This window comes from Coregonus lavaretus, assembly GCF_964263955.1.
Source record: "Coregonus lavaretus genome assembly, chromosome: 9".
NCBI classification, from domain to species: Eukaryota; Metazoa; Chordata; class Actinopteri; order Salmoniformes; family Salmonidae; genus Coregonus; species Coregonus lavaretus.
The window spans coordinates 2,209,511-2,231,702 of NC_139996.1; the positions used below are offsets into that span (position 1 = coordinate 2,209,511).

The 22,192-nt window shown below is 45.6% G+C and overlaps 1 pseudogene across 1 annotated transcript in view; it reads left to right on the forward strand.

Moving 5' to 3' along the window:
• The window catches only part of LOC311134813 (putative nuclease HARBI1), a 17,894-nt pseudogene extending 2,126 nt beyond the window's left edge, over window positions 1–15,768 (forward strand). The window contains exon 2 of the transcript in view: window positions 15,273–15,768. The product of the transcript in view is annotated as a putative nuclease HARBI1 (transcript). The remainder of the gene's footprint in view (window positions 1–15,272) is intronic.
• The last annotated feature ends 6,424 nt before the right edge of the window (window positions 15,769–22,192 follow it).

Below are 22,192 nucleotides of genomic sequence, written 5' to 3' on the forward strand. Positions count from 1 at the left end.
ACCATTGACTCTGACCTGTCCCATGAGCCAAACTGATTAAAGAATCCACAGTACCTAAACTCTCTCTCTCTCTCTCTCTCTCTCTCTCTCTCTCTCTCTCTCTCTCTCTCTCTCTCTCTCTCTCTCTCTCTCTCTCTCTCTCTCCTCTCTCTCTCTCCTCTCTCTCTCTCTCTCTCTCTCTCTCTCTCTCTCTCTCTCTCTCTCTCTCTCTCTCTCTCTCTCTCTCTCTCTCTCTCTCTCTCTCTCTCTCTCTCTCTCTCTCTCTCTCTCTCTCTCTCTCTCTCTCTCTCTCTCTCTCTCATACACGCAGTGCAGTAATTAGAATCCATAGAGCAGCGTTACGTGATACAGTCTACTGTGTGTTCTCCTCTCCTCTGCTTCTCTCCATCACTTTCTCTGTGTCGTCTATTGATGTCTCTCGTCTTGTCTAGTGTGTCTCTCTCCATCATATCCTATTCTTCTGTTGCTGTCTCTGTGTCTTGTCTGATGTCTCTCTTTAGTTTTGCAATCCACATTTTAGAGCTATTGGAATTTTAACATATCATCCCATGTACATGGTGTAATTTACTCATGGTCCCTAACTAGCCTCATAGGGATATCGAAAGTAAACTCAAATGTCCCACAGGCATTACGACCGGGTCGCGTGCAGCTGCACCCCGAACTGATGATTACTTGTGTTCTGCCAGCTGTCGGCATGTGGGCAACCTTCATTTACGCTGTGATACAGTCACGACCAGAAGTCGAAACAAAAAAAATCTAAACAAAACGCATGTCCCTGTCCTCTTTTTCAAGATGTGGCCGATTTAAACAGCCAGAAGACATTTTTAAATTAAGAAATAACCCTATTTTTTACGACTTGTTTCGAAATGGCTGCTGGGTAATTTGATATGTATCTAAATGGTGGTCCTCTGTAGCTCAGCTGGTAGAGCACGGCGCTTGTAACGCCAAGGTAGTGGGTTCAAATTCCCGGGACCACCCATACACAAAAAAAATTATGCACGCATGACTGTAAGTCGCTTTGGATAAAAGCGTCTGCTAAACGGCATATTATTATTATAAGTCTCACAAAACTCCGTTTTGGACGAGACTGAATTTATGACCAAAATTATCCTATTTACACTTCGTAGTCAATTTTGACAGTAGAACAAATGTGTCTGACTCATATCGATGCCACATAGGCTGTTTGCTAAATGAGAAGTGTTTTTAGGTGCAGTTGCTCTTTAAAGTTACTGTGTACTGACCAGGGAAACACAACTGTAAAGACAAATTCAAGTGTCCGCATAACAGATCAACACAACTCCAAACATGACAGATAAGAAGCTGCATGGCCCCATACAGGGTATATGAATATAAACATGAGACAAAAAAAATACCTGTAGAATGGAATTAGTTATAAGACCTGTATGATTCATTTCATTTTGTCAGTTCTACCAGCCAATGTGAGATTTTTAGATTACATAACATTTGAGCACACATAATTTAAGGGCCTATGTATTTTCTATGTTTTGTTCACCTACAATCTAACCACAAATCTGGCCATCTTTTCCCCTCCCTTTCTGGCTGACCTCCCCCTTCTCAGTCCAAGTTCAAAACGTGTTTATTTGTCATATACTCATGATATACATTATGGGTGGTTTAGCTGACACAGATTAAGCCTAATCTAAATTGCACTTTTAAAATGGACTAACTGAAATGGCATTACTCAGACATGGCTAAAAATTGTCTCAGATTTGCCTTAGTCTAGATTGAAAAAGTCTGATGTCCAGAAGGACGATTAAAGTTAATCTAGATCTAAGTGAAGGTTTAAATTAAACCTGGTCAGAGGTAGGTATAACTCAGATTAATGGATGTTGGCTCCCAGGTTGACCTTGGCAATGGAGGGAAATGGATTAGCTGGACTATATCAATGATGATCACAGAGCATCACCAAGGCCTGACAGAAGGGCAGTTATAGACAAGAGCATCCACTGAAGGATTTGGATTAAATCTCAATTTCTGTGACCGTTTCCGTATTTACGAAGAAAATGCTGCTGACATCATTTGTTTTTCTTGAGCCAAGCATCCCTCCTTCCCTACAAGTACTGATCACCTTGAGGTTTTTGGCATCTGGAACCTTCCATTGGGAAACAGGAGATATGAGTGTGTAAGTGAACCGACTGTATGCAGAATAGTCCACGAAGTCTGCAATGCTACAGTTGAAGTCGGAAGTTACATACAATTAGGTTGGTGTCATTAAAACTTGTTTTTCAACCACTCCACAAGTTTCTTGTTAACAAACTATAGTTTTGGCAAATCGGTTAGGAGATCTACTTTGTGCATGACACAAGTAATTTTTCCAACAATTGTTTACAGACAGCTTATTTCACTTATAATTCACTGTATCACAATTCCAGTGGGTCAGAATTTTACATACACTAAGTTGACTGTGCCTTTAAACAGCTTGGAAAATTTCCAGAAAATGATGTCATGGCTTTAGAAGCTTCTGATAGGCTAATTTACATCATTTGAGTCAATTGGAGGTGTACCTGTGGATGTATTTCAAGGCCTACCTTCAAACTCAGTGCCTCTTTGCTTGACATCATGGGGAAATCAAAAGAAATCAGCCAATTTTGGGGGGGGACCTCCACAAGTCTGGTTCATCCTTGGGAGCAATTTCCAAATGCCTGAAGGTACCACGTTCATCTGTACAAACAATAGTACACAAGTATAAACACCATGGGACAACGCAGCCGTCACACGCTCAGAAGGAGACGCATTCTGTCTCCTAGAGATGAACGTACTTTGGTGCGAAAAGTGCAAATCAATCCCAGAACAACAGCAAAGGACCTTGTGAAGATGCTGGAGGAAACAGGTACGAAAGTATCTATATCCACAGTAAAACGAGTCCTATATCGACATAACCTGAAAGGCCGCTCAGAAAGAAAGAAGCCACTGCTCCAAAACTGCCATAAAAAAGCCAGACTACTGTTTGCAATTGCACATGGGGACAAAGATCGTACTTTTTGGAGAAATGTCCTCTGGTCTGATGAAACAAAAATAGAACTGTTTGGCCATAATGACCATCGTTATGTTTGGAGGAAAAGGGGGTGCTTGCAAGCCGAAGAACACCATCCCAACCGTGAAGCACGGGGTGGCAGCATCATGCTGTGGGGGTGCTTTGCTGTAGGAGGGATTGGTGCACTTCACAAAATAGATGGCATCATGAGGAAGGAAAATGATGTGGATATATTGAAGCAACATCTCAAGACATCAGTCAGGAAGTTAAAGCTTGGTCGCAATGGGTCTTCCAAATGGACAATGACCCCAAGCATACTTCAAAAGTTGTGGCAAAATGGCTTAAGGACAACAAAGTCAAGGTATTGGAGTGGCCATCACAAAGCCCTGACCTCAATCCTATAGAAAATGTGTGGGCAGAACTGAAAAAGTGTGTGCGAGCAAGGAGGCCAACAAACCTGACTCAGTTACACCTGCTCTGTTAGGAGGAATGGGCCAAAATTCACCCAACTTATTGTGGGACGCTTGTGGAAGGCTACCCGAAACGTTTGACCCAAGTTAAACAATTTAAAGGCAATGCTACCAAATACTAATTGAGTGTATGTAAACTTCTGACCCACTGGGAATGTGATTAAATAAATAAAAGCTGAAATAAATCATTCTCACCCAACTGTCACGGATTCTGCCCTTCCTCCTTCGTCGTCACCGGAGTACTAGCTGCTGCCGATCTACAGTGAGGGGGAAAAGTATTTGATCCCCTGCTGATTTTGTACGTTTGCCCACTGACAAGAAATGATCAGTCTATAATTTTAATGGTAGGTTTATTTGAACAGTGAGAGACAGAATAACAACAAAAAAATCCAGAAAAACGCAAGTCAAAAATGTTATAAATTGATTTGCATTTTAATTAGGGAGGACACGGAGGAGAGTTCCGTGGAGCCCACTCCCATACTTCCGGCGTCGTATCTGGTGGCACAGGTGGTGTGGGAGACGCGGAGATCGAGCGGGCGTTGCGTAACGAACCCACTCCTCCCCAGTGTCCAGAGGGTCGTATGTACGTACCACTGGATGTCCGCGATCGTTTGATCTATTGGGCTCACACGTCACCCTCCTCTGGTCATCCTGGCATAGGTCGGACAGTGCACTGCCTTAGTGGGAAGTACTGTTGGCCCACCTTAGCTAAGGACGTGAGGGTTTATGTTTCCTCCTGCTCGGTGTGCGCCCAGTGTAAGGCTACTAGACACCTGCCCAGAGGGAAATTGCAACCCCTACCCGTTCCACAACGACCGTGGTCCCACCTATCGGTGGACTTCGTGACGGATCTTCCCCCCTCACAAGGGAACACCACGATCCTGGTCGTTGTGGATCGGTTTTCTAAGTCCTGCCGCCTCATTCCTCTGCCCGGTCTCCCTACGGCCCTACAGACGGCTGAGGCCCTATTTACACACGTCTTCCGGCACTACGGGGTACCTGAGGATATAGTGTCTGATCGGGGTTCTCAGTTCACCTCAAGGGTTTGGAGGGCGTTCATGGAACATCTGGGAGTCTCGGTCAGTCTGACCTCAGGGTTTCACCCCGAGAGTAACGGGCAGGTGGAGAGAGTCAACCAGGAGGTGGGTAGGTTTCTGAGGTCGTATTGCCAGGACCGGCGGGGGGAGTGGTCGGTTTACCTCCCCTGGGCAGAGATGGCCCAAAACTCCCTCCGCCACTCCTCCACTAACCTTACTCCATTCCAGTGTGTTTTAGGTTATCAGCCGGTCCTGGCACCATGGCATCAGAGCCAGATCGAGGCTCCTGCGGTGGATGAATGGTTTCGGCGCTCGCAGGAGACCTGGAATGCTGCCCATGTACGTCTGCAGCGGGTCATCAGGTGGCAAAAGGCGAGCGCCGACCGCCACCGCAGTGAGGCTCCGGTGTATGCACCGGGGGACCAGGTCTGGCTCTCGATCTGAAACCTGCCCCTTCGCCTGCCCTGCCGGAAACTGGGTCGGCGGTTTGTGGGGCCATTCAAAGTCCTGAGGAGATTGAACGAGGTATGTTATAGGTTACAACTTCCTCCTAATTATCGTATTAACCCCTCGTTCCATGTGTCTCTCCTCAGGCCGGTGGTAGCTGGTCCACTCCAGGAGTCTGAGATACAGGAGGTTCCTCCGCCCCCACTGGACATCGAGGGGGCACTGGCGTACTCGGTTCGTTCCATCTTGGATTCGAGGCGTCGGGTGGGGGGTCTGCAGTATCTCGTGGAGTGGGAGGGGTACGGTCCGGAGGAACGGTGCTGGGTCCCTAGGAGGGACATCCTCGATCCCTCCATGTTGATGGATTTCCACTGCAATCATCCGACTCGCCCCGCGCCGCGTCCTCCTGGCCGTCCTCGAGGCCGGTGTCGACGCACGGCTGGAGCCGCGTGTCGGGGGGGGGGGGGGGGGGGGGGGTACTGTCACGGATTCTGCCAAGGCTGCCCTTCCTCCTTGCTCGGGCAGGCTTCGCCGTTCGTCGTCACCGGAGTACTAGCTGCTGCCAATCTATGTTTCCCATCTTGTAATTACTCCGTCCCTATTTAACCCTGTGGCTCCCATTGTGCTCTGTGCGTGTTTGTTTATTGTTTCGTTTGTCGTTGGTGAGCAGGTTTGTTCCTTCCTGCGTGGAGGTTTACTTGTTTCTTTACGTGTTCAGTAAAGTTACGTTTTCATTTAGTTCTGTGTCCTGCGCCTGACTTCGTCTACCGCATTCCACTGACACCGTGACACCAACTTATTGTGGGAAGCTTGTGGAAGGCTACCCGAAACGTTTGACCCAAGTTAAACAATTTAAAGGCAATGCTACCAAATACTAATTGAGTGTATGTAAACTTCTGACCCACTGGGAATGTGATGAAATAAATAAAAGCTGAAATAAATTATTCTCTCTACTATTATTCTGACATTTCACATTCTTAAAATAAAGTGGTGATCCTAACTGACCTAAACAGGGAATTTTTACTAGGATTAAATGTCAGGAATTGTGAAAAACTGAGTTTAAATGTATTTGGCTAATGTGTATGTAAACTTCTGACTTCAACTGTATATGTGAACTGAAAGACAATTCCATAAAGTTCCCTGATGCTGCTGCCCAAGCCAGCTACAAGGTAGAGTTCTATGAATATGGGATCTTCCCTGGAGTCATTGATTGTATAGAGCTCTATCATACTATCCAGGTCTGTGCCCAAACAGTTTGAGCTTCTACTTCTAAAAATCCACCTTTCCAGAAATAAGTCTCTCACTGTTGCCGCTTGCTACAGACCCCCCTCAGCCCCCAGCTGTGCCCTGGACACCATATGTGAATTGATTGCCCCCCATTTATCCTCAGAGTTTGTACTGCTTGGTGACCTAAATTGGGATATGCTTAATACCCCAGCCATCCTACAATCCAAGCTAGATGCCCTCAACCTCACGCAAATTATCAACGAACCTACCAGGTACAACCCTAAATCCGTAAACATGGGTACCCTCATAGATATCATCCTGACTAACATACCCTCTAAATACACCTCAGCTGTCTTCAACCAGGATCTCAGCGATCACTGCCTTATTGCCTGCGTCCGTAACGGGTCCGCGGTCAAACGACCACCCCTCATCACTGTCAAACGCTCCCTAAAACACTTTAGCGAGCATGCCTTCCTAATTGACCTGGCCCAGGTATCCTGGATGGATATAGATCTCATTCCGTCAGTAGAGGATGCCTGGTTGTTCCTTAAAAGTAATTTCCTCTCAATCTTAAATAAACATGCCCCATTCAAAAAATACAGAACTAAGAACCGATATAGCCCCTGGTTCTCCTCAGACTTGACTGCCCTTGACCAGCACAAAAACATCCTGTGGCGTACAGCATTAGCATCAAATAGCCCCCGCGATATGCAACTTTTCAGGGAAGTTAGGAACCAATATACACAAGCAGTCAGGAAAGCAAAGGCTAACTTTTTCAAACAGAAATTTGCATCCTGTAGCACTAACTCCAAAAAGTTTTGGGACACTGTAAAGTCCATGGAGAATAAGAGCACTTCCTCCCAGCTGCCCACTGCACTGAGGCTAGGAAACACTATCACCACCGATAAATCTACAATAATCGAGAATTTCAACAAGCATTTTGCTACAGCTGGCCATGCTTTCCATCTGGCTACCACTAACCCGGCCACCAACTCTGCACCCTCTGCTGCAACTTGCCCATGCCCCCCCCCGCTTCTCCTTCACACAAATTCAGACAGCTGATGTTTTGAAAGCGCTGCAAAATCTGGACCCCTACAAATCAGCTGGGCTAGACAATCTGGACCCTTTCTTTCTAAAACTAGCCGCCGAAATTGTCGCAACCCCTATTACTAGTCTGTTCAACCTCTCTTTCATAACGTCTGAGATCCCCAGAGATTGGAAAGCTGCCGCGGTCATCCCCCTCTTCAAAGGGGGTGACACTCTAGATCCAAACTGCTACAGACCTATATCCATCCTGCCCTGCCTTTCGAAAGTATTTGAAAGCCAAGTTAACAAACAGATCACCGACCATTTCGAATACACCGTACCTTCTCCGTTATGCAATCCGGTTTCCGAGCTGGTCACGGGTGCACTTCAGCCACGCTCAAGGTCATAAACGATATTATAACCGCGATTGATAATAGACAGTACTGTGCAGCCGTCTTCATCGACCTGGCCAAGGCTTTCGACTCTGTCAACCACCGCATTCTTATTGGCAGACTAAATAGCCTTGGTTTCTCAAATGACTGCCTCGCCTGGTTCACCAACTACTTCTCAGATAGAGTTCAGTGTGTCAAATCGGAGGGCCTGTTGTCTGGACCTATGGCAGTCTCTATGGGGGTGCCACAGGGTTCAATTCTTGGGCCGACACTTTTCTCCGTGTATATCAATGATGTCGCTCTTGCTGCTGGTGACTCTCAGATCCACCTCTACGCAGACGACACCATTTTGTATACATCTGGCCCTTCATTGGACACTGTGTTAACAAACCTCCAAACGAGCTTCAATGCCATACAACAATCCTTCAGTAGCCTCCAACTGCTCTTAAACACTAGTAAAACTAAATGCATGCTTTTCAATCGAACGCTGCTGGCACCTGCCCACCCGACTAGAATCACCACTCTCGACGGGTCTGACCTAGAGTATGTGGACAACTACAAATACCTAGGTGTCTGGTTAGACTGTAAACTCAACTTCCAGACTCACATAAAGAATCTCCAATCCAAAGTTAAATCTAGAATCGGCTTCCTATTTCGCAACAAAGCCTCCTTCACTCATGCTGCCAAACATGCCCTCGTAAAACTGACTATCCTACCGATCCTTGACTTTGGCGATGTCATTTACAAAATAGCCTCCAACACTCTACTCAGCAAATTGGATGTAGTCTATCACAGTGCCATCCGTTTTGTCTCCAAAGCCCCATACACTACCCACCACTGTGACCTGTACGCTCTTGTTGGCTGGTCCTCACTACATGTTCGTCGTCAAACCCACTGGCTCCAGGCCATCTATAAATCACTGCTAGGCAAATCCCCGCCTTATCTTAGCTCATTGGTCACCATAGCAGCACCCACCCGTAGTCTGCGCTCCAGCAGGTATATCTCACTGGTCATTCCCAAAGCCAACACCTCCTTTGGCCGCCATTCCTTCCAGTTCTCTGCTGCCAATGACTGGAACGAATTGCAAAAATCTCTTAAGCTGGAGACTCTTATCTCCCTCAATAACTTTAAGCATCAGTTGTCAGAGCACCTTACCGATCACTGCACCTGTACACAGCCCATCTGAAATTAGCCCACCCAACTACCTCATCCCTATATTGTTATTTATTTTGCTCTTTTGCACCCCAGTATCTCTATTTGCACATAATCTCTTGCACATCTAGCATTCCAGTGTTAATACTATTGTAATTATTCTGCACTATAGCCTATTTATTGCCTTACCTCCATAACTTGCTACATTTGCACACACTGTATATATATTTTCTGTTGTATTTTTGACTTTATGTTTTTTTACCCCATATGTAACTCTGTGTTGTTTTTATTGCACTGCTTTGCTTTATCTTGGCCAGGTCGTAGTTGTAAATGAGAACCTGTTCTCAACTGGTTTACCTGGTTAAATAAAGGTGAAATAAATAAAAATAAAAATAAAAATAGATGGATGTCATATTCCCATCAAGTATCCCTCTACAGCAGAGTACAGGAATCGTAAAAACTGGTTCTCAATAAATGCTCAAAGTGTGTGTACTCCCAATGTGCTGTTCTCCAACATTGTTGCATGTTGAAAAGGTGCAACTCATGACTCAAGGATTATCCAAAATTCTTATTTGTCTACTCAGCTTGAAGGAGGACAACATAGTGGAATCATACTTGGTGACAGTGGGTATGTACAGACTAACTTCTTGTTCACTCCCTATCTTCATGCAATAGGATCTGAGCAATAACGGTACAACCAAGTTCATATCCACACCAAATGTTTGGTGTATGGAGAGTCGTTTCCAGTGTCTCAGAAACACATTGCACTTTCAACCAAAAAGATGCTGCATTGTCATAATTGCAACAGTAGTGCTTCACAATGACCTCAAACAGCATGACTGCCCAGATCAATGACCTCAAACAGCATGACTGCCCAGATCAATGACCTCGAACAGCATGACTGCCCAGATCAATGACCTCGAATAGCATGACTGCCCAGATCCTCACATTAAAGATGAGGATGACCCCCATGTTCCCCGGGTTGAGGCAGACAATGACAGAAAGGGACTAGCCTGCAGAGATGCGTGTGGTATGCAACACTTCTCACAGCAAAGATATCTTAAATGATTGAAGCAAACAATAGCCATGGATTGGTAACAAAACACTTTTTATTTCACAAATATTGGGACCCTGAACTGATGCTGGTTTGAGAAGAACATTGTTAGTGCTGCTGCTTCATGTTCCTCTCCTCCTCCTCCTTCATAGCCAACTCAACATGAAGGATTCACATCTTCATATCATGCTCTTATTTGAAATACATTAGTTTGCGCTCATGAAATTCCATGGCCAGTTTCTCCAGCATGCTCAGCCTCTTAGTCTTTGTCCTCCGGCCTGGGTTAGTGACACAATCCTCCCTCCTGGCTGCTGTAGATGTATCGGGCTGTCCTCCAAGCTATGGTGATCATCTGCCTCTAGAAAAGGATTACATTTGCTGCATTAGAGAACATTAACTCGTCATGTTGAGTTCAGTACATCATTTTATTATGGGAGTGCAAGAGATGACTTACAACATTATATATTCCCTGCAGTCCGGGGATGGCACATGTTGAATGAATGTGTCCTACTAAATGAGGATTGGAACGGTCCCCCATCTGAACTGTCCAAATGGTCATCATCGGGGATACTTTCCAGGGGTAGCTGGCTGTCAATGATCAACGGTCAACAAGTCCCCCAGCTCATATGGTCTAATTGGGGATCCTCCACCAGTCTTAAAAAGCTCCCTACGAGCAACAGCATTTGTCTTCTTTAAATAGATTTGTATGTTTTTCCGCAGGACCTTTCAAAGACAAGACAAAACAGAAATGATGGATTATATTGTTACATTTCTGTCCCCGACTGTGTGGTGTTACACAAGAAAACTGACATTTTGAAGTGACTCTGACTTGTAAAAGTGGTTCATCAATAAATACAGTATCTCACCTGAAGTTGTTGTAAAGTCCTTTTATTTACTTTTTCATTTGAGTTGAATTCGTTTCAAATGGTAGTTCAGGCGTTCTTCTTTTAGTTTTCTGTTGTTGAATCATGCTGTTTGTTCCAGAATTGGGTGGTTTGACACCAGGGTTTTTTCAAAGTCACTGAAATTATCTGAACGTTTTCTTTTACCTCCGTCCATTTGTTTGGTTTAGGTGACTTGTTCCAATTCCACACAACGCTCATGGATTAGTGTCCCATCCCTGGTTTCTCCCGAGTGGTGCAGTGGTCTAAGGAGCTGCATCGCAGTGCTAGCTGTGCCACTAGAGATCCTGGTTCGAATCCAGGCTCTGTCGTAGCCGGCCGCGACCGGGAGACCCATGGGGCGGCGCACAATTGGCCCAGCGTCGTCCAGGGTAGGGGAGGGAATGGCCGGCAGGAATGTAGCTCAGTTGGTAGAGCATGGCGTTTGCAACGCCAGGGTTGTGGGTTCGATTCCCACGGGGGGCCAGTATGAAAACATTTAAAAATAATAATGTATGCACTCACTAACTGTAAGTCGCTCTGGATAAGAGCGTCTGCTAAATAACTAAATGTAAATGTTTCTGAAGCATCCTCAGGTCAGCACCAAGTGCACACCGTTAATCTAATTAGGCTTCACAAAGATTAACTGGTTAGTCCTTACTTACCTTAGTCTGGGACTCCCTAGACTAGAGCTAATTAATCTGAAGTTAATCAATGTCTCAGAAAGCTTTTTAAAAAATCTGGATTAATTTAAGTAAAATTAGCCTAGTCCTGACTTAAATTAAAATCTGTCCGGGAAACCGCCCCTCAGTCTCTCATCTACTCTGAGCTCAGATGGGGAAACATAAGTTAGGAAAGCAAAGGCTAGCTTTTTCAAACAGAAATGTGCATCCTGTAGCACTAACTCCAAATAGTTTTGGGACACTGTAAAGTCCATGGAGAATAAGAGCACCTCCTCCCAGCTGCCCACTGCACTGAGGCTAGGAAACACTGTCACCACCGATAAATCTACGATAATCGAGAATTTCAATAAGCATTTTGCTACGGCTGGCCATGCTTTCCACCTGGCTATCCCTACCCCGGCCACCAGCCTTGAGGCCGATACGTAAAGCTTATTAAAGAGCAGTGATACTATCAAGAGCAGTGATACTATCAAGAGCAGTGATACTATCAAGAGCAGTGATACTATCAACAGCAGTGATACTATAGAGAGCAGTGATACTATCAAGAGCAGTGATACTATAGAGAGCAGTGATACTATAGAGAGCAGTGATACCATAGAGAGCAGTGATACTATCAAGAGCAGTGATACTATAGAGAGCAGTGATACTATAGAGAGCAGTGATACTATAGAGAGCAGTGACACTATCAAGAGCAGTGATACTATCTAGAGCAGTGATACTATCAAGAGCAGTGATACTATAGAGAGCAGTGATACTATAGAGAGCAGTGATACTATAGAGAGCAGTGACACTATCAAGAGCAGTGATACTATCTAGAGCAGTGATACTATCAAGAGCAGTGATACTATAGAGAGCAGTGATACTATAGAGAGCAGTGATACCATAGAGAGCAGTGATACTATCAAGAGCAGTGATACTATAGAGAGCAGTGATACTATAGAGAGCAGTGATACCATAGAGAGCAGTGATACTATCAAGAGCAGTGATACTATAGAGAGCAGTGATACTATAGAGAGCAGTGACACTATCAAGAGCAGTGATACTATCTAGAGCAGTGATACTATCAAGAGCAGTGATACTATAGAGAGCAGTGATACTATAGAGAGCAGTGACACTATCAAGAGCAGTGATACTATCTAGAGCAGTGATACTATAGAGAGCAGTGATACTATCAAGAGCAGTGATACTATCAAGAGCAGTGATACTATAGAGAGCAGTGATACTATAGAGAGCAGTGATACTATCTAGAGCAGTGATACTATCTAGAGCAGTGATACTATAGAGAGCAGTGATACTATAGAGAGCAGTGATACTATAGAGAGCAGTGATACTATCTAGAGCAGTGATACTATCTAGAGCAGTGATACTATCAAGAGCAGTGATACTATCTAGAGCAGTGATACTATCTAGAGCAGTGATACTATCTAGAGCAGTGATACTATAGAGAGCAGTGATACTATCTAGAGCAGTGATACTATAGAGAGCAGTGATACTATCTAGAGCAGTGATACTATCTAGAGCAGTGATACTATCAAGAGCAGTGATACTATCTAGAGCAGTGATACTATCTAGAGCAGTGATACTATCTAGAGCAGTGATACTATAGAGAGCAGTGATACTATCAACAGCAGTGATACTATAGAGAGCAGTGATACTATCAAGAGCAGTGATACTATCAAGAGCAGTGATACTATAGAGAGCAGTGATACTATAGAGAGCAGTGATACTATAGAGAGCAGTGATACTATAGAGAGCAGTGATACTATCAAGAGCAGTGATACTATAGAGAGCAGTGATACTATCAAGAGCAGTGATACTGTTACGAACCCCGTGGCTTTAAACGTCTAGGGTGGATGGAGAAGAGACCCGTAACATAAATCATGCAAATTAGAATTGTGACATGGAACAGGGAGAACAAAAACTACACGACAACCATAAACTACCGTCAAACATAAAATGTTTATTTGTGAACACACGGTAAAGGTTTGGGAAAAAGGGCTGAGCAGGACCCAAGAAATGAAACAATAGTGTAAAACACCCCTAAACTGATCTTGCCTGCCTCAAGAACCGCTAAGCTACTGCTAATCATACGAAAATACAGTGGGTGGTCCGCTCAGGTCTAACTAGTGTTTATAGACAGTTTTCTTTCTACGGGTAATGTATGCCCAAGGGCAGCTTGCTTAACTTCCACTTTTCCCAGAAACACACAAAGTTACCAAACAGAGTAACCAGCAAATTAGTGAGTACACAAAACACAGGACACCACAGTATCCATACTCATATACAGAAATAGTCTCACAAAGTTACCAAACAGAGTAACCAGCAAATGAGTGAGTACACAGGACACCACAGTATCCATACTCACATACGGAAAATAGTCTTCTAACAACAAACACAACTGACCGGCTTTTAAACAATGGGCTGTGTGATTGAAAAACCAGAAACAGGTGGTGCAATGCAGAGGAATGTCCACTGATTGGTCCACCTCAGCAATCAGCAGACACCCCAACGACCACCAATCAGGAACATACAGGACACCTGTGATTAGGGCAGAAGGAGAGGAAAAACACAAAAAGACACAGGATACCTGTATCCGTAACAGATACTATCAACAGCAGTGATACTATCAAGAGCAGTGATACTATAGAGAGCAGTGATACTATCTAGAGCAGTGATACTACCAAGAGCAGTGATACTATAGAGAGCAGTGATACTATCAAGAGCAGTGATACTATCTAGAGCAGTGATACTATAGAGAGCAGTGATACTATCAACAGCAGTGATACTATCTAGAGCAGTGATACTATAGAGAGCAGTGATACTATCAAGAGCAGTGATACTATCTAGAGCAGTGATACTATCAAGAGCAGTGATACTATCAACAGCAGTGATACTATAGAGAGCAGTGATACTATCAAGAGCAGTGATACTATCAACAGCAGTGATACTATCAAGAGCAGTGACACTATAGAGAGCAGTGATACTATAGAGAGCAGTGATACTATCTAGAGCAGTGATACTATCAAGAGCAGTGATACTATCAACAGCAAAAAAAGATAGCTCAGATGTGCGAGTGCCTTTTGAAGTTTAAACTGGACTAACTGAAATGGCATTACTCAGACATGGCTAAAAATTGTCCAGAAGGACGATTAAAGTTAATCTAGATCTAGGTGAAGGTTTAAATTAAACCGGGTCAGAGGTAGGTATAACTTCAGATTAATGGATGTTGGCTCCCAGGTTGACCTTGGCAATGGAGGGAAATGGATTAGCTGGACTATATCAATGATGATCAAAGAGCATCACCAAGACCTGACAGAAAGGCAGTTATAGACAGGAGCATCCATAGAATGATTTGGATTAAATCAATTTCTGTGACCGTTTCCGTATTTACGAAGAAAATGCTGCTGACATAATTTGTTTGCTTGAGCCAAGCATCCCTCCTTCCCTACAAGTACTGATCACCATGAAGTTATTGGCATCTGGAACCTTCCATCGTGAAACAGGAGATATGAGTGTTGTAAATGAACCGACTGTATGCAGAATAGTCCACAAAGTCTGCAATGCTATATGTGAACTGAAAGACAATTCCATAAAGTTCCCTGATGCTGTTCTATGAATATGGGATCTTCCCTGGAGTCATTTACATTTACATTTTACATTTTAGTCATTTAGCAGACGCTCTTATCCAGAGCGACTTACAGTTAGCGAATAGATCTTTTTTTTTTTACTTTTTATTTTTTTTTATACTGGCCCCCCGTGGGAATCAAACCCACAACCCTGGCGTTGCAAACGCCATGCTCTATCAACTGAGCTACATCCCTGCCGGCCATTCCCTCCCCTACCCTGGACGACGCTGGGCCAATTGTGCGCCGCCCCATGGGTCTCCCGGTCGCGGCCGGCTGCGACAGAGCCTGGAGTCATTGACAATATAGATGGATGTCATATTCCCATCAAGTGTCCCTCTACAGCAGAGTACAGGAATCGTAAAAACTGGTTCTCAATAAATGCTCAAAGTGTGTGTACACCCAATGTGCTGTTCTCCAACATTGTTGCATTTTGAAAAGGTGCAACTCATGACTCAAGGATTATCCCACATTCTTCTTTGTCTACTCAGCTTGAAGGAGGACAACATAGTGGAATCATACTTGGTGACAGTGGGTATGTACAGACTAACTTCTTGTTCACTCCCTATCTTCATGCAATAGGACCTGAGCAATAACGGTACAACCAAGTTCATATCCACACCAAATGTTTGGTGTATGGAAGAGTCGTTTCCAGTGTCTCAGAAACACATTGCACTTTCAACCAAAAAGATGCTGCATTGTCATAATTGCAACAGCAGTGCTTCACAGTGACCTCAAACAGCATGACTGCCCAGATCAATTTTACATTTTTACATTTTAGTCATTTAGCAGACGCTCTTATCCAGAGCGACTTACAGGAGCAATTAGGGTTAAGTGCCTTGCTCAAGGGCACATTTACGTCATTTAGCAGACGCTCTTATCCAGAGCGACTTACAAATTGGTGTATTCACCCTATAGCCAGTGGGATAACCACTTTCCAATTATTTTATTTTAATAATTTTTTTTGGGGGGGGGGGGTAGAAGGATTACTTTATCCTATCCCAGGTATTCCTTAAAGAGGTGGGGTTTCAAATGTCTCCGGAAGGTGGTGAGTGACTCCGCTGTCCTGGCGTCGTGAGGGAGCTTGTTCCACCATTGGGGTGCCAGAGCAGCGAACAGTTTTGACTGGGCTGAGCGGGAACTATGCTTCCGCAGAGGAAGAGGAGCCAGCAGGCCAGAGGTGGATGAACGCAATGCCCTCGTTTGGGTGTAGGGACTGATCAGAGCCTGAAGGTACGGAGGTGCCGTTCCCCTCACTGCTCCATAGGCAAGCACCATGGTCTTGTAACGGATGCGAGCTTCAACTGGAAGCCAGTGGAGTGTGCGGAGGAGGGGGGTGACGTGAGAGAACTTGGGAAGGTTGAACACCAGACGGGCTGCGGCATTCTGGATGAGTTGTAGGGGTTTAATGGCACGGGCAGGGAGCCCAGCCAACAGCGAGTTGCAGTAATCCAGACGGGAGATGACAAGTGCCTGGATTAGGACCTGTGCCGCTTCCTGTGTAAGGCAGGGTCGTACTCTCCGAATGTTGTAGAGCATGAACCTGCAGGATCTGGTCACCGCCTTGATGTTAGCGGAGAACGACAGGGTGTTGTCCAGGGTCACGCCAAGGCTCTTCGCACTCTGGGAGAAGGACACAACGGAGTTGTCAACCGTGATGGCGAGATCATGGAACGGGCAGTCCTTCCCCGGGAGGAAGAGCAGCTCCGTCTTGCCAGGGTTCAGCTTGAGGTGGTGATCCGTCATCCATACTGATATGTCTGCCAGACATGCAGAGATGCGATTCGCCACCTGGTTATCAGAAGGGGGAAAGGAGAAGATTAGTTGTGTATCGTCAGCGTAGCAATGATAGGAGAGGCCATGTGAGGATATGACAGAGCCAAGTGACTTGGTGTATAGGGAGAAAAGGAGAGGGCCTAGAACTGAGCCCTGGGGGACACCAGTGGTGAGAGCACGTGGTGCGGAGACAGCTTCTCGCCACGCCACTTGGTAGGAGCGACCGGTCAGGTAGGACGCAATCCAGGAGTGAGCCGCGCCGGAGATGCCCAGCTCGGAGAGGGTGGAGAGGAGGATCTGATGGTTCACAGTATCAAAGGCAGCAGACAGGTCTAGAAGGACAAGAGCAGAGGAGAGAGAGTTAGCTTTAGCAGTGCGGAGAGCCTCCGTGACACAGAGAAGAGCAGTCTCAGTTGAATGACCAGTCCTGAAACCTGACTGGTTTGGATCAAGAAGGTCATTCTGAGAGAGATAGCAAGAGAGTTCGCTAAAGACGGCACGCTCAATAGTTTTGGAAAGAAAAGAAAGAAGGGATACTGGTCTGTAGTTGTTGACATCAGTGGGATCGAGTGTTGATTTTTTGAGAAGGGGTGCAACTCTCGCTCTCTTGAAGACGGAAGGGACATAGCCAGCGGTCAAGGATGAGTTGATCAGCGAGGTGAGGTAGGGGAGAAGGTCACCGGAGATGGTCTGGAGAAGAGAGGAGGGGATGGGGTCAAGCGGGCAGGTTGTTGGGCGGCCTGCAGTCACTAGTCGCAAGATTTTATCTGGAGAGAGAGGGGAGAAAGAAGTCAAAGCATAGGGTAGGGCAGTGTGAGCAGGACCAGCAGTGTCATTAGACTTAACAAACGAGGATCGGATGTCGTCAACCTTCTTTTCAAAGTGGTTGACGAAGTCATCCACAGAGAGGGAGGAGGGGGGGGGGGGGGGGGGTGGGGGGGGAGGATTCAGCAGTGAGGAGAATGTGGCAAAGAGCTTCCTAGGGTTAGAGGCAGATGCTTGGAATTTAGAGTGGTAGAAAGTGGCCTTAGCAGCAGAAACAGATGAAGAAAATGTAGAGAGGAGGGAGTGAAAAGATGCCAGGTCGGCAGGGAGTTTAGTTTTCTTCCATTTCCGCTCAGCTGCCCGGAGCTCTGTTCTGTGAGCTCGCAATGAGTCGTCAAGCCACGGAGCTGGAGGGGAGGACCGAGCCGGCCGGGAGGATAGGGGACACAGGGAGTCAAAGGATGCAGAAAGGGAGGAGAGGAAGGTTGAGGAGGCAGAATCAGGAGATTGGAGGGAGAAGGATTGAGCAGAGGGAAGAGATGATAGGATGGAAGAGGAGAGAGTAGTGGGAGAGAGAGAGCGAAGGTTGCGGCGGCGCGTTACCATCTGTGTAGGGGCAGAGTGAGTAGTGTTGGAGGAGAGCGAGAGAGAAAAGGATACAAAGTAGTGGTCGGAGACATGGAGGGGAGTTGCAGTGAGATTAGTAGAAGAGCAACATCTAGTAAAGATGAAGTCAAGCGTATTGCCTGCCTTGTGAGTAGGGGGGGACGGTGAGAGGGTGAGGTCAAAAGAGGAGAGGAGTGGAAAGAAGGAGGCAGAGAGAAATGAGTCAAATGTAGACGTAGGGAGGTTGAAATCCCCCAAAACTGTGAAGGGTGAGCCATCCTCAGGAAAGGAACTTATCAAGGCGTCAAGCTCATTGATGAACTCTCCAAGGGAACCTGGAGGGCGATAGATGACAAGGATATTAAGCTTAAATGGGCTAGTGACTGTGACAGCGTGGAATTCAAATGAGGAGATAGACAGATGGGTTAGGGGAAAAATTGAGAATGACCACTTGGGAGAGATGAGGATTCCTGTGCCACCACCCCTCTGACCAGATGCTCTCGGGGTATGCGAGAACACATGGTCAGACGAGGAGAGAGCAGTAGGAGTAGCAGTGTTTTCAGTGGTAATCCATGTTTCCGTCAGCGCCAGGAAGTCGAGGGACTGGAGGGTAGCATAGGCTGGGATGAAGTCAGCCTTGTTGGCAGCAGAACGGCAGTTCCAGAGGCTGCCTGAGACCTGGAACTCCAGGTGTGTGGTGCGTGCAGGGACCACCAGGTTAGAGAGGCAGCAGCCACGCGGTGTGAGGCGTTTGTGTAGCCTGTGCGGAGAGGAGAGAACAGGGTGGTGTCAATGATCTCAAACAGCATGACTGCTCAGATCAATGACCTCAAACAGAAAAGAAAGGAGATGGAGTCAACAAGAAAGGAGATGGACACAACAAGAAAGGAGATGGAGTCAACAAGAAAGGACCACCTTTTCAAACTGTAGACACCACCTGGTGATACTGGAGACACCACCTGGTCATACTGGAGACACCACCTGGTCAAACTGGAGACACCACCTGGTCAAACTGGAGACACCACCTGGTGATACTGGAGACACCACCTGGTGATACTGGAGACACCACCTGGTGATACTGGAGACACCACCTGGTCAAACTGGAGACACCACCTGGTGATACTGGAGACACCACCTGGTCATACTGGAGACACCACCTGGTCATACTGGAGACACCACCTGGTGATACTGGAGACACCACCTGGTGATACTGGAGACACCACTTGGTCTCACTGGAGACACCACCTGGTGATACTGGAGATACCACCTGGTCTCACTGGAGACACCACCTGGTGATACTGGAGACACCACCTGGTGATACTGGAGACACCACCTGGTGATACTGGAGACACCACCTGGTGATACTGGAGACACCACCTGGTGATACTGGAGACACCACCTGGTCTCACTGGAGACACCACCTGGTGATACTGGAGACACCACCTGGTGATACTGGAGACACCACCTGGTGATACTGGAGACACCACCTGGTGATACTGGAGACACCACCTGGTCTCACTGGAGACACCACCTGGTGATACTGGAGACACCACCTGGTCTCACTGGAGACACCACCTGGTCTCACTGGAGACACCACCTGGTGATACTGGAGACACCACCTGGTGATACTGGAGACACCACCTGGTCTCACTGGAGACACCACCTGGTCATACTGGGGTCGGTGACAGTCACACACATTCCAAGGTTAAAACCTCAAACGTAAACAGTTGTTCACACACACACTTTTCATCATGCAGGAAGCTCTGACAGGTTTTGTGCAGAAGCTTTGAAGAAGTCATTGAACACTGGAGGAACAAGGATCCTATCAGCTCCCAAAATGCAAGTTTTAGAGGAATGTGAAAAATCCTCCATTGCACAAGCAAGGAAAAGTTCAGTGGATGACAGTAAAAGAGACTAGAAGCTGACCACAAAGCCTGTGAGGCATTCTAGAGACCCTATGTGCCAAACTCTCCTCCAACATCACAAGCAATGGGTGGCAAAAGAAACTTGACCGAACTTGACCACGACCCCTCTGAGGCATTCATGCAAATGATGGCACAAAACCCAGCACCAACATCACAAGCTTGACCTCCTATTGAGTACAGGATCCCAACAGGGAGACCAAACCATGGTGCACCAAGGCTGCATTCTGCAAGCAACCACATACAACCACAGCAACAGCCACTAACACCCACAGATGGAGCTAATGTGCAAGCAACTCAAAGTGAGGGTTCCCACCAGGCTAATGCTACTAGCCGACAAGCTAAATGCTACCAGCTATCATGCTAATGCTACTAGCAATCAATATTCTCTGACCAATGCTATCCAAAGACAGAATGACATCACTGAATTTCTGATAAAACAGCAACAGCTCTCTCTACTGAATGTATCTCACCAGAGAAAGCATCCTAGCGAGAGAAACAGCGCCCCCTCTGACTCAGTATGTGTAGGCCATCTATCTGATGCTGTCTGGTCAGAAAGAGTATGACATTGTTGCCGCCCTGAGCATTGAATGCAAGGGAAGCCAGCGAGCATTTGGCCTCCCTTCATTTAAAAAAAGTATAAAATAATAGCCAATCTGCGTTGAGCTAAACTGAGTGAGCTCAACTGTGGATGGTCCTGGCGTACCAAAACAAAGTGTCAAGTGAAGCCAGGTTGGAATTGGCGTCAATCCGATCAAATCACATTGAGAGCATGCGTCATTGACAGAAACAACTTGAATTTTTGCATCTCGTTGTGTTGTTGTCCTCCATTGGCTAGCTAGCTAACTAAAATTGTCCCTTTCCTAAATTAGCCATGGATGGAGATAGGGATTTGAACTTGTGGTTTTACTTAATTCTCTGTACTGGCCAATGGCTATAACAACTATTCTGATCCAACCATTAATTAATACCCCTGGCCTGATAGGATGTAAGTTCAACATGTAGCTAGATGTAGTATGCTAATGTTAACTAGCTGGCCTGATAGGATGGAAGTTCAACATGTAGCTAGATGTAGTATGCTAATGTTAACTAGCTGGCCTGATAGGATGGAAGTTCAACATGTAGCTAGATGTAGTATGCTAATGTTAACTAGCTGGCCTGATAAGATGGAAGTTCAACATGTAGCTAGATGTAGTATGCTAATGTTAACTAGCTGACCTGGCGTATTGTTGCCCATGAAAGGAAGTTAGGCTAGAGAGCAAGCATTTTAGGCAGGGAGCCTAGGACAACAAAAACTAAAAGCGTGTACTGTATGACAGAGTCAAAGACAGTTTAGGCAACATGAAAGAGGAGGATGGCATTGGCGTTTCTCTACAAGTAGGGTGAGTCAACATATTTTTCTACTTGCACGCGCACACACACACAAATCTGAACGATGGCCAACCACATCATAATTAGCTTACGTTGATTGGACTAAATTGTTTTTGGTATCTTTTAGTTGTCACTGTATTAGACTAAGCAGAGGTGATTTGATGATATTGAAATGTTGAAGTTGAAATGGTGCTGGAATAGTGGAGGCAGCTCCTGTTTTCTTTGGGACTTGCGGTAACTCTCTGTGGTTCTAAATCAATAGTTGTTTAGTGGTCCGAAAATGTCAGAAACATGAACTTGCTTGACCATGCTGTAGGTAGGCCGGGGCTCTCCAACCCTGTTCCTGGTAGTGATGGTTATTACAATATTCAAATATCTCAACAGACATTAGTATTGGATAACTTGGGAGATAAACTAAATAGGCATATTGTTTTTGTTTGTTTAATATGAAATAAAACTCTGTGACATTGCTACATATCCTACAAGACAATTACAGTTGAAGTCGGACGCTTACATACACCTTAGCCAAATACATTTAAACTCAGTTTTTCACAATTCCTGACATTTAATTTCCCTGTCTTCGGACAGTTAGGATCACCACTTTATTTTAAGAATGTCAAATGTCAGAATAATAGTAGAGAGAATTATTTCTTTCAGCTTTTATTTCTTTCATCACATTCCCAGTGGGTCAGAAGTTTGCATACACTCAATTAGTATTTGGTAGCATTGCCTTTGTAACAGTTTTGCTTCCGTCCCTCTCCTCGC